We start from the raw sequence: 11,517 nt of genomic DNA on the forward strand, positions 1-11,517 counted from the left end.
AACATGTCCTGGCCTGGGACTTAGTGAAAGATGTAATAACAGTATGCACGAGCGAGTAGTAGTGAGTAACCATATGCATATAAATCATCTTTTGAGACTCAATAGATAAGTAGACTAATCAACGCTCGAGCAACAAGATAATAGTCACACTCAGTACTCTTTGAATATCATTACGAACTATATCAATAATGCCTCAGAGATCATAGACATGTGTCATATTAATACGAGACAGCTTATAAAAGTTATGGTCATTAATCAATATGGAGTTTTTCAGGAATAAAAACTTTCATGAATCATTTACTATCCGATCATATAGGAAGCTCGAGGGCAGTAGCTCGACTATTTTAAGAATCCTAATATCAAGAAGTGATTAAGAATCATAATACATGCTCGGAACTTATGAATAGAATTACCCCAAAGCTCATATAGTTTCATACTTACATTTAGGACATGCCAAAAGAAAGAAGGGATAGGCTTTACATACCCGTCGTTGATCAACCGTAACCAAGTTTGCTTCGTCGCTTCCTTTAGCCTATTTAATATGAGAGTAACACTATTGTCAATAAACTATGACTTCCCAAACTTATAAATTTACAACCAATCACTTATGGGAATCATTTCTTAATTCATACTCCTTGATTAGCGTTTTGATTAGTTAAGAACTTAACGGAAATCGGGCAGCATTTTCCCTGAAAACTTAATAATCCTCGAGATTCCAATTCAGCCAAAACATCAATCAAAATACCAACAACAACAATACCAACAACTTCATATCAAACGAGAATTAAATCCATTCTTAAATCACTTCCAAAACAGCCTAATATACATTCCTATACCGATGCTGGTATATACTTCTTTATTTTCGTATATACATAGTATAATAACAAACACAACGACAACAACTACAGCCAATCCCACGATATTCCAGCCCACAAAACAATTCATAACAACCACCAAACAGCCCATATGATAACAACAATAATTTATCCGATTTCCCGCAATTAATTTCGTAGTTCCCATGTCACAATTTAGCTATACGGGGATGAATTTAAATATATCTAGTAGAGGAAAATTATTACCTCATATGCCAAGAAATAATCTTCTTCCATCTTACTTCACTTCGAAGAAAGCCCGGATTCAATAACATGATAAAACGGAACAATGAGATCGAAGCGGTGAGCATAACCCGCATGGTGTTCTTGAGAGAAATGATACTTTGCTACGTCAAAGTTGTATCTCACGTTGCTGTTTTGGTTATTGACTTAAATAATGATGCAAGTAAAATGTTGTGCCCCTAATATCTCATTACTAACGTAGGAATAAGCAAAGAAAAATGTATCTTCTTTGCATAGCTAAAATAAATTAATGTTGCACCTATAATCATTTCTCAAGATAACATATATGTCACCCAAAGTAAAGAGTATGAATTTAAATACATATAGTTCCGTGGGTTCCACTAATGAAGGCAATTCATATCTTAAAAGAGATACATAGTCAACAAATTTTTTTTTGAAACCACGTGACATGTAATGCTTATCCCCCTTTCCATTAATTCCACAATTAATCTTTACTTTCCCACTTTATTCCAATTAAACCAATTACGCACATAATTAATTTCTTGATCTCAATTCACTTTAATAATAATTATTTTTAATACCCTTCATATACTCATTATCATGATTATGTGGCATAACACTAGTCCATAGTCCCTTTTGGTACACATAAAATATTATTCCCAATCACCGTGATTACACTTGTTAAGTCCTAACTTATTTCGGGACCTCAAACTTTTTATGCACCGAGCTCTCAATTTTCATCCTTGAATATGATCGAATTCTCCGGGCTCGGGTAAATTTGCTCATGTTGGACGATTAAATTTTCCTAGTCCAAAAAAAAATACGGAGTATTATAGCTTGGACCGTATTTCATTCAAATAAATGTTGAAGCTCGACAAAACTTATTTTCTTCGATTGGTTTAACTTCAAATCCTTACGATACATACGTGTACTATCACTTTAACCACCTATAAGCTTGGGGGATAACCTCGTGTCCGTTAGTAATATCATTTAACTCGCACACTTTCCAACATACGAAAATACGGGATGTAACAATGTTAATATCGGGGATTAAAGTCCTTGTCTCATAGGTCCAAAAATAATCTTGTCCTTGGATTCATGTTGCTTAGCTTACGAATAATCCGTCGTATAAAAATACGGGATATAACATCCTTCCCCCCTTTAGAACATTCGTCCTCGAATGTTGAACTAGTCCGATAAGGTTTTACCAAAATTTCGGGGGAGTTTCCTTTATTGCTATAACATGTAGTCTCATCTACCAATCAATATAGTCAAGTGAGGAATTTAAATTACCTGTAGGCATAGGAAACAAGTAAGGATACTTATTCTTCATCGGACCTCTAAGGCTATCCTCGGTCATCTCTTCCCCGTTATTATTTATTACAATACCTTGACACGGAAGCCACATCCTTCTATGCAACTTTCTCACTTGACGATCAAGTATAGCTATAACCTTCTCCTCGTAAGACAAGTTCTCCGTTACCTGGACATCATCCACGGGGAATAGTCTCTAGACAGGGTCACCAATACATTTGCGAAGCATCGACACGTGAAAGGCCCGGATGTAGTAACTTATTATTATAGTAGAAACTCATAGGCAACCTTGCCTACCCTACGAATAATAACATAAGGCCTCAACATATCTCGGGCTAAGCTTCCCTCTCTTCTCGAATCTCATTACACCCTTCATGGGTGATACCTTCAAGAATACCCAATCAATGATCCCCGGAACTCTAAGTGTCGACGTCGATTAGCTACATATGACCTCGTAAAGTCTTACCATTTCCTTGATATATAACCTGCATAGTCCTCGGCTGAATAAGTAGCCTTGACTGGGAGAAAATGGGCCGATTTTGTCAGCCTATCCACAATAATCCATATAGAATCATACTTCCGTGGAGTGCGAGAGATAAGCTTGTAATGAAATCATATTCGGAATCTTTAGCCTCCTACATTACTTTGACTTCTTTAAAAGACTTTAACTATCATTCTACTTTTTTAAATCTTTAATCTCAATCCTTAGTGTTGGCTATCAGCGCCGGGAGTTCCTTAGACTTGGCTAACAAGTAGCGCTGGAGTTCCTTCACATAATAACTTTACAAAGCTGTTCTGATCCGTCTATTATTAACTGGTATAATTCTGAAAGAATTTTTGATTTGACATGTAAATTCACTATCATCCAGTAACCAGCTTGTTTACGATCGTCTCGCTTAAACCATTTTATAATTCTCTTAACCCAACTTGTAACACTCTAGGCACATTATCTCGTGTCGTTTCTTTATCTTTAATTCAAACTCTTCTATTGCCTCTTTTGTCCCTTTCTCTTAAGCTTTTTGTCACACATTATGTTGCAATCTTTACAAGAATATGCGAAGATGCTTAAATTAGCCCCCAAGAAATACCTTAGCGTCGTTTCACTAGTCTTATGCTTTACCTTGCATTCTCCTCTCTTATCTTTCGATCGGTATCGAGATAGATCTTTGGTTCAAGAATGGCCATGTCCTATTTTCCCTCGCACTAATTCTATCTCAATAATTTGGCTCAAACCATCTTACACCTTTCCCCGTAACTCATTTTATAACCACATTGTTATTACCGAATCCTTACTTTTCTTATCAAGTACTCACTTGGTCTCATTCTTGGCATACAAATATTCGTAGGTTACATAACTATTCTTGCACAATTTGTATAAAATATATCCAATCTTAGTCATAGTCTTTCCTTCTCGTGGTTCATTCTATTTTTTTTTATATATCTCATTCGTTCTGAAATTCGCTCGTAACTTATCTTGTCATACTCCTTTCCCTTCCTTTATTGACCTTTGATTTTTTTCACTTCCTAATATAGGAGATTCTCTATCTCTTTTCTTTTACTACTTGTAAGTCGCAATCTCATCATCGAGCAACTTTATTACCAACATCTTAGCCTCTAATCCGGATAGCATTGCTATCCTTTATAATATCTCTTAAGTTACTCGTTACCATTCTCCTGTCGTATTCTTTCTTTTTCTACAAGCACCCACTTTCTAATGTCATATTATTCAAGATCTTTACAAAAATTTCTCAACACTATCTCAAATACTCTCCTGACTTCTGTCCATTTATTGCTCTAGATCTTGCTAACCGCAAGAGATCTTACTTGAAGCTCCAACATCTATATGTCTTGTTTCCATCTTACACTTGCATTTTCTCACCCGCTTCCCCCTTAAGGGTGTACTTATACCATTGTTGTAGTCTCCATGTCATCCATATCAAATATCGATCCTTTTTCCAATTTACTTGGCATACTATATCATATCCATATCTTTTCCCTTATGATGTATAATTTTGATTATCCACGTACGAAACCTTAACCCGAGAGCCTTTCTATATATAGTACAAAATCTTATACCATTAATCAACTTATGTAGCAACTCATCCAAGGCCACATTCCATTATTTCAATCAATAATTAATTAGTATTAGTAGTCGTTCCAAATCCCCAATGAGATGGCATCTATATTCTGATGATAAGTGTCCAAAGTCCTCTTGTAACATTACCTTTATTCCAACCTATATCATCTTTTTCCTTTAATACATTTACAATACATCATTTGCTCCTCAAGCCTACTTTTTTTGTCCTTTAAGGATTTCACTATTTCCGAGGTGAAGTCGTGTACACGCAGTACTTCTTTAGGCCTTATGTCCTTTTACCCTTGTTGTGTACTCAACACTGACTTCTAACTTACTCAAAAACATATCAAGTTCGTCTTAATAATGGTCTTATCTTATCACCATATCGCCGTACTACACCCTTAAGTTCATAACTACTCAATTAATTATATCTATCTTAGATACTTCCTTTAGAATTCCCTTACCGTTTCTCCCGTCTATGTCTATCTTTTATTCTGCGCACGAGAAATCTTATGCTACCTCTGTATCCTTCGGAAAACATCACTTCTGCATAATCCCTTTCTCATTTTCGAAACGTATTCTGTTCACCCATGTTTATTCGTATCATACCGGTCATTTTCTAGCACTCATTCTACCTTGTTTCTCATCTTTTAATAACTTGGTCTTCCGCAGTTCCGTCACTTTTAGTACTCGTATCCTCGTCTACACATGTCATGACCTATTGCTACACTGTTATCTTGCTTTTTTCTTATTTCCTCCTTTCAGTTACTCTTTCTTTCCTTGTGCTCGCTATCATTTTCGTTATCATATAACCTTTATTCGAAACTTTGCCTACAGAACTTGATAAGTCTTTCTTATTCGTTCTACAGCTCACTTTTATACCTTAGTCACATAGATCATGTCATATCTTTTAGTTACTTCCTCACTAGGTTTTACTCATCTTCGTAACAATCCTTATTATATTCACATTATATCCTGTTATAATCAATCCTATAGTACAACACCTCTTAACCTTTTACCCTTTTTGGTCGATCTTATCCTTAATATCTCACAAGCTGTCTTGTCAATACATTCATATCCGTCACAATTCTTTTTCCTCTATACTCGTCTTAATCATACTATTACTTCTTTTAACTATAAACTTGTTGTAATCTATCCCTGCTTATCAATTCAGTCGGTACCTTAATATAACTCTCTATCAAGGTTTGCCGGCCTTTTCTAAATCATCTCTTAGTACCACAAGCCCTTTCCAAATCCTTTTTACCATATCAATATCGACCTCCTAATTACTATTACCATCAATTCAGCAGTTAACTTATTTCTCGAGGTCAGCCGTACTCGCAACTTAATCAAATCCTATCATTACTATTGGTACAACCTTTCAAGTCATATCACAAACCTATGTCTCACTCTCTTTTTATTTCTAGAAAATTTTTGGCAGAGTTTCCTCCGTATTTCTTACCATCTCGAAAACACACGCGCGAGAAATACCAACAAGTTGTCTCATATATATATATATATATATATATATATATATATATATATATATATATATATATATATATATATATATATATATATATATATATACATATCATATCATATCACAGCAACACAGGGCTCCCAATATCAACAACGGTATAAAAATGATGAACTTACCTCGTGTGTTCTTGTTCAACTCAAACTGCACCTGTTACACTTTCCTGTTTACTTTCCCTTTCAATCTTCAACTTTACATTTCAATCGCACCTCAATACCTTACCCGACATATACCTTTCGTACCTTTACTTACCTGCGTGCTTTGTAACTTCCAAAATCATTAGTTGCCTTCTTCTATCGATGCCGTTCTTCTGCTGAAATCAAAGGTTAGTATAAGAAATCTCATTTCCTATGACTTGGCTCTATCGCACGATCTTAGATATGAAAGAAAGGTAACATCCTAAATGCCCTGTAGCTTCCTGTTTATAGATGTGGTGCACAACACACCGATAAACAAGACTCTACTAGACACGGTCTGTAGACACTCCGAGGATGAAGCGCTCGATACCACTTTTGTCACGACCCAACCCCGTAGGCCATGACTAGTGCCCGAAATTTGGACACTCGTATACATACTTGTTAGCTATAATCGATCCCACAACTAGCATGGTAAGAAACTTATATATAAAAAGGCAAGATGTCGTCTCAAAATATATATATATACATATGTATATATATCAAGACAATATATATGTCTCTTGTGGAGTCACAACTACCAACAGATAACATCGTACATGAGCTGGCAAGGCTATCACAACATGTGGGTACGCCCCGAATAAACATATACGCAAGCTGACAAGGCTGCCACTACGAATGGGAACGTCCCAAAACATAAGTCGTACAGACACAACCGAACAACCACTATATACAACCCACACATATGTCTATAGACCTCTAAGAGTATAACAACGGCGTCATATGACGGGACGGTGGCCCCCGCCGTATCCCCGAGCAAACATATACATATAGAAAAGGATTCGTGCCAAAAATCTAGACTCGGAACAACGGAGCACTCCAAGGTAGCGAGATAGAAATCTTAAGTTGAAGGGTCACCAAATCGAGCATACCTGTACCGCGGGCATGAACGCGGCCCCCCCCCCCGAAGAAAGGGGTCGACGAAATATGTACCGAGTATATAAATCATGAAATATCAAGAAACATCATAACCGAAATAGAGATTTTGTGGAGACAAGTATGGAAATCAAGAAACCACAAGGCTTGCCTTGTGAAAATAAGTCATGCATATCATTATCATATACCATACCCGGCCCATCATGGGACTCGGTGACATAATTAGATAATCATCCTGTACATATGCATGTATAACATGTCCCGGCCCTCTAGTGAGGGACTCGGTAAATAAAATCATCATATACATGTGCATATAACGTATCCCGGCCCTCTAGTGAGGGACTCGGTGAATAACATCATCATAGGCCAACCTGGACGCCATCCCCATATCATCATATCATCATGTCATCATATCATCATATACATATACATATAACGTGTCCCGACCCTCTAGTGAGGGACTCGGTGAATAATGCAGTGGAGCTGTGCACGAAAACATGTCCTGGCCCGGGACTCAGTGAAAGATGTAATAACAGTATGCACGAGCAGAGTAGTGAGTAACCATATGCATATAAATCATCTTTTGAGACTCATTAGATAAGTAGACTAATCAATGCTCGAGCAACAGGATAATAGTCACACTCAGTACTCTATGAATATCATTACGGACTATATCAATAATGCCTCAGAGATCATAGACATGTGTCAATTAATACGAGACAGCTTATAAAAGTTATGGACATTATTAATTATAGAATCCTTTAGGAATAGGAACTTTCATGAATCATTTACTATTCAATCATATAAAGACTCGAGGGTAATAGCTCGACTATTTTGATCATCCCGAGGGTTCTAACATGATTAAGAATCATAAATCATGCTCGGAACTTATAAATAGAATCATCCCAAAGCTCATATCATATCATACTTACATCTAGGACATGCCAAAAGAAAGAAAGGATAGGCTTTACATACCCGTCGTTGATCAACCGTAACCAAGTTTGCTTCGTCGCTTCCTTTAGCCTATTTAATATGAGAGTAACACTATTGTCAATAAACTACGACTTCCCAAACTTATAAATTTACAACCAATCACTTATGGGAATCACTTCTTAATTCATACTCCTTGATTAGCGTTTTGATTAGTTAAGATCTTAACGGAAATCGAGCAGCATTTTCCCTGAAAACTTAATAATCCTCGAGATTCCAATTCAGCCAAAACATCAATCAAAATACCAACAACAACAATACCAACAATTTCATATCAAACTAAAATCAAACCCATTCTTAAATCACTTCCAAAATAGCCTAATATACATTCCTATACCGATGCTTGTATATACTTCTTTATTTTTGTATATACGTAGTATAACAACAAACCCAATGACAACAACCACAACCAATCCCATGATATTCCAGCCCACAAAACAATTCATAACAACCACCAAACAGCCCATATAATAACAACAATAATTTATCCGATATCCCGCAATTAATTTCGTAGTTCCCATATCACAATTTAGCTATACCGGGATGAATTTAAATATATCTAGTAGACGAGAATTATTACCTCATATGCCAAGAAATAATCTTCTTCCACCTTACTTCACTTCGAAGAAATCCCGGATTCAACAACACGATAAGACGGAACAAAGAGATTGAAGCGGTGAGCATAAAACCCATGGTGTTCTTAAAAAATGAATACATTGTTGCTTACTTCTAAGAACTGAATGTACTAGTACGTTTCTGCCCATATTAGACTTAAATAATGATGCAGTCTAATATCTCATTACTAACGTAGGAATAAGCAAAGAAAAATGTATCTTCTTTGCATAGCTAAAATAAATTAATGTTACCTATAATCATTTCTGATAACATATATCTCCCCCTTTAAGTGGTGCATTTACAATACATATAGTCTCTCTTAATCACTAATGAAGGCAATTCATATCTTAAAAGAGACCTACGTATTCTTGCTTAATTTTCAACAAATTGCCAAGAAACCACGTGTCAATCATAGCAACCAACTTAATCCATTTCCCCCTTTCAATTAATTCCATAATTAATCTTTACTTTCCCACTTTATTCCGAATGTTTAACCAATTAATCATATAATTAATTTCTTGATCTCAATTCACTTTAATAATAATTATTTTTAATACCCTTCATATACTCATTGCCATGTTTATGTGACATAGCACTAGTCCATAGTCTCTTTTGGTACACATAAAATATTATTCTCAATCACCGTGATTACACTTGTTAAGTCCTAACTTATTTCGGGACCTCAAACCTTTTATGCACCGAGCTCTCAATTTTCATCCTTGAATATGATCGAATTCTCCGGGCTCGGGTAAATTTGCTCATGTTGGACGATTAAATTTCCTAGTCCAAAAAAAATACGGAGTATTATAGCTTGGACCGTATTTCATTCAAATAAATGTTGAAGCTCGACAAAAATTATTTTCTTCGATTGGTTTAACTTCAAATCCTTACGATACATGTGTACTATCACTTTACCCACCTATAAGCTTGGGGAATAACCTCGTGTCCGTTAGTAGTGTCATTTAACTCGCACGCTTTCCGACGTATGAAAATACGGGATGTAACAATGTTAATATCGGGGATTAGAAGTCCTTGTCTCATATCCCAAAAATAATCTTGTCCTTGGATTCATGTTGCTTAGCTTACGAATAATCCGTCGTATAAAAATACGGGATATAACAGTTTACCTCTAAGAGTTTCTTCAGATTATCTCCAAGAACAGTTTCTCTAGGCTCTAATACCAAGATATGAAATAATGAGGGTCTAAGTCTTATTTAAGACACATTAAATAAAATAACACTGCCTGTGACCGCCACGACGAGGGTATTGCCGCTACAGAGGTGCCCCTGCGGCGTCGGGGACACCGCTGCAGTGGTGAAGGCCAGTCCACTCATGACCGCTCCAGTGGCCACTACACCGCCATAGCGGTACCGCTGGGGGCGCTCTGGTGCCGCCGTTGCGGGCACCAGAAGCTAGAATTGCCCATGTTTTCTAAGTCTTCCATCTAATTTCCGTATTATTCCCGAGGCCATCTGCTCCTATCCCAACCACCTAAAATCATACAAAAATACGCTACGAACGCACTCGTGGTCTCAAAATTTCCAACAAAGGTCCCATTGACCGAGTCAACCACCGATGCTTACTTTTCATTTCCCATCTAAAGTCTCGAAATGCGCCAAAATGCATTGGGAACCGAACCAATCATACATACAATCATCCGGACCGTTCGGAGTTGACGAAACTCTAAAAAAGATCCGTTTGCCCAAAAGTCAACCTCGGGTCAAAATGAGTCATTAAATGCTCGGAAGTGGCGAAAGTGCCAAAAGGACTATAATGACCAAATGGGTCGTTACGCATGACGGGCACCCGACTGTACTACTCAAGTACCATCTGACGTACATCTGTGACAACAACATAAATGTGGGTGTGCTGATAGGGCCGTCATATGACTCTCAATAAGCTCACAGGAAACATGCATGTATCAACTGTTCTAAAAGACCCCTCTGTGAAAATACCGAACATATTGTATAAGCCGGTAAGGCTACCATAACTAACTGCGACGACTTATGAAATCTCAAGTCTGGACATCATATGACTATACATAACTGCCTACAAGCCTCTACTAGAAAACATAACTTAACGTGACTAGGATAGGGCCCTGCCATACCCATAAACATGTGCGTACATATTTATATATACATAAGACCATACTGACTCCTAGTACCTCCAGAACAAACGGAGTGCACCAACTTCATTCGTTGAGCTGACATCCTAATAGATGGACCACCAACATGTATCTGCAGACCTGCGGGCATGAAACGCAGCCCCCCTCCCCCCCCAAACAATAGGGGAGTCAGTACGAATAATGTACCGAGTATGTAAGGCAAGAAAATAGCATATACACAAGAATCATGAAAGGAATCTATGACATGAGAGTCAATCTGTAAATCTGAATTTATCAGTATAACTGTATATCTGAAGTGGCTGTGCAACTCTGTATAACTGAAAGTGCCTCTGAGGGTGTATGATGTGCATGCTTCCTTTCAAAAATCATATATATATATCATAACTTATAGTGCTGTGGAACATCCAGCCTGATCCATATATCATATCATCCCGCGTCCGGGTATCATCATAATCTGCCCACTGCAGTGGTGTGCACATCTATGTGCCTGCTCGACCGACTATAGTGTGATGCGGTGTGAGAAAATAGTTGTACATATATCTAAATGCATGAAGGACTCATAAAGATGACATCTGAGCATTTCAGAGTGACGTAGAGTCGGTAACCTCCGAATATCACTATGGATCTAACATCATCAATATCTCTTACCTCTACTGGATCTATGATCATGAGGTCAATTCAATAATCATAAGCATAAAACAATAACATTA

Source organism: Lycium ferocissimum, chromosome 5 (genome assembly GCF_029784015.1).
Source record: "Lycium ferocissimum isolate CSIRO_LF1 chromosome 5, AGI_CSIRO_Lferr_CH_V1, whole genome shotgun sequence".
Taxonomy (NCBI): domain Eukaryota; kingdom Viridiplantae; phylum Streptophyta; class Magnoliopsida; order Solanales; family Solanaceae; genus Lycium; species Lycium ferocissimum.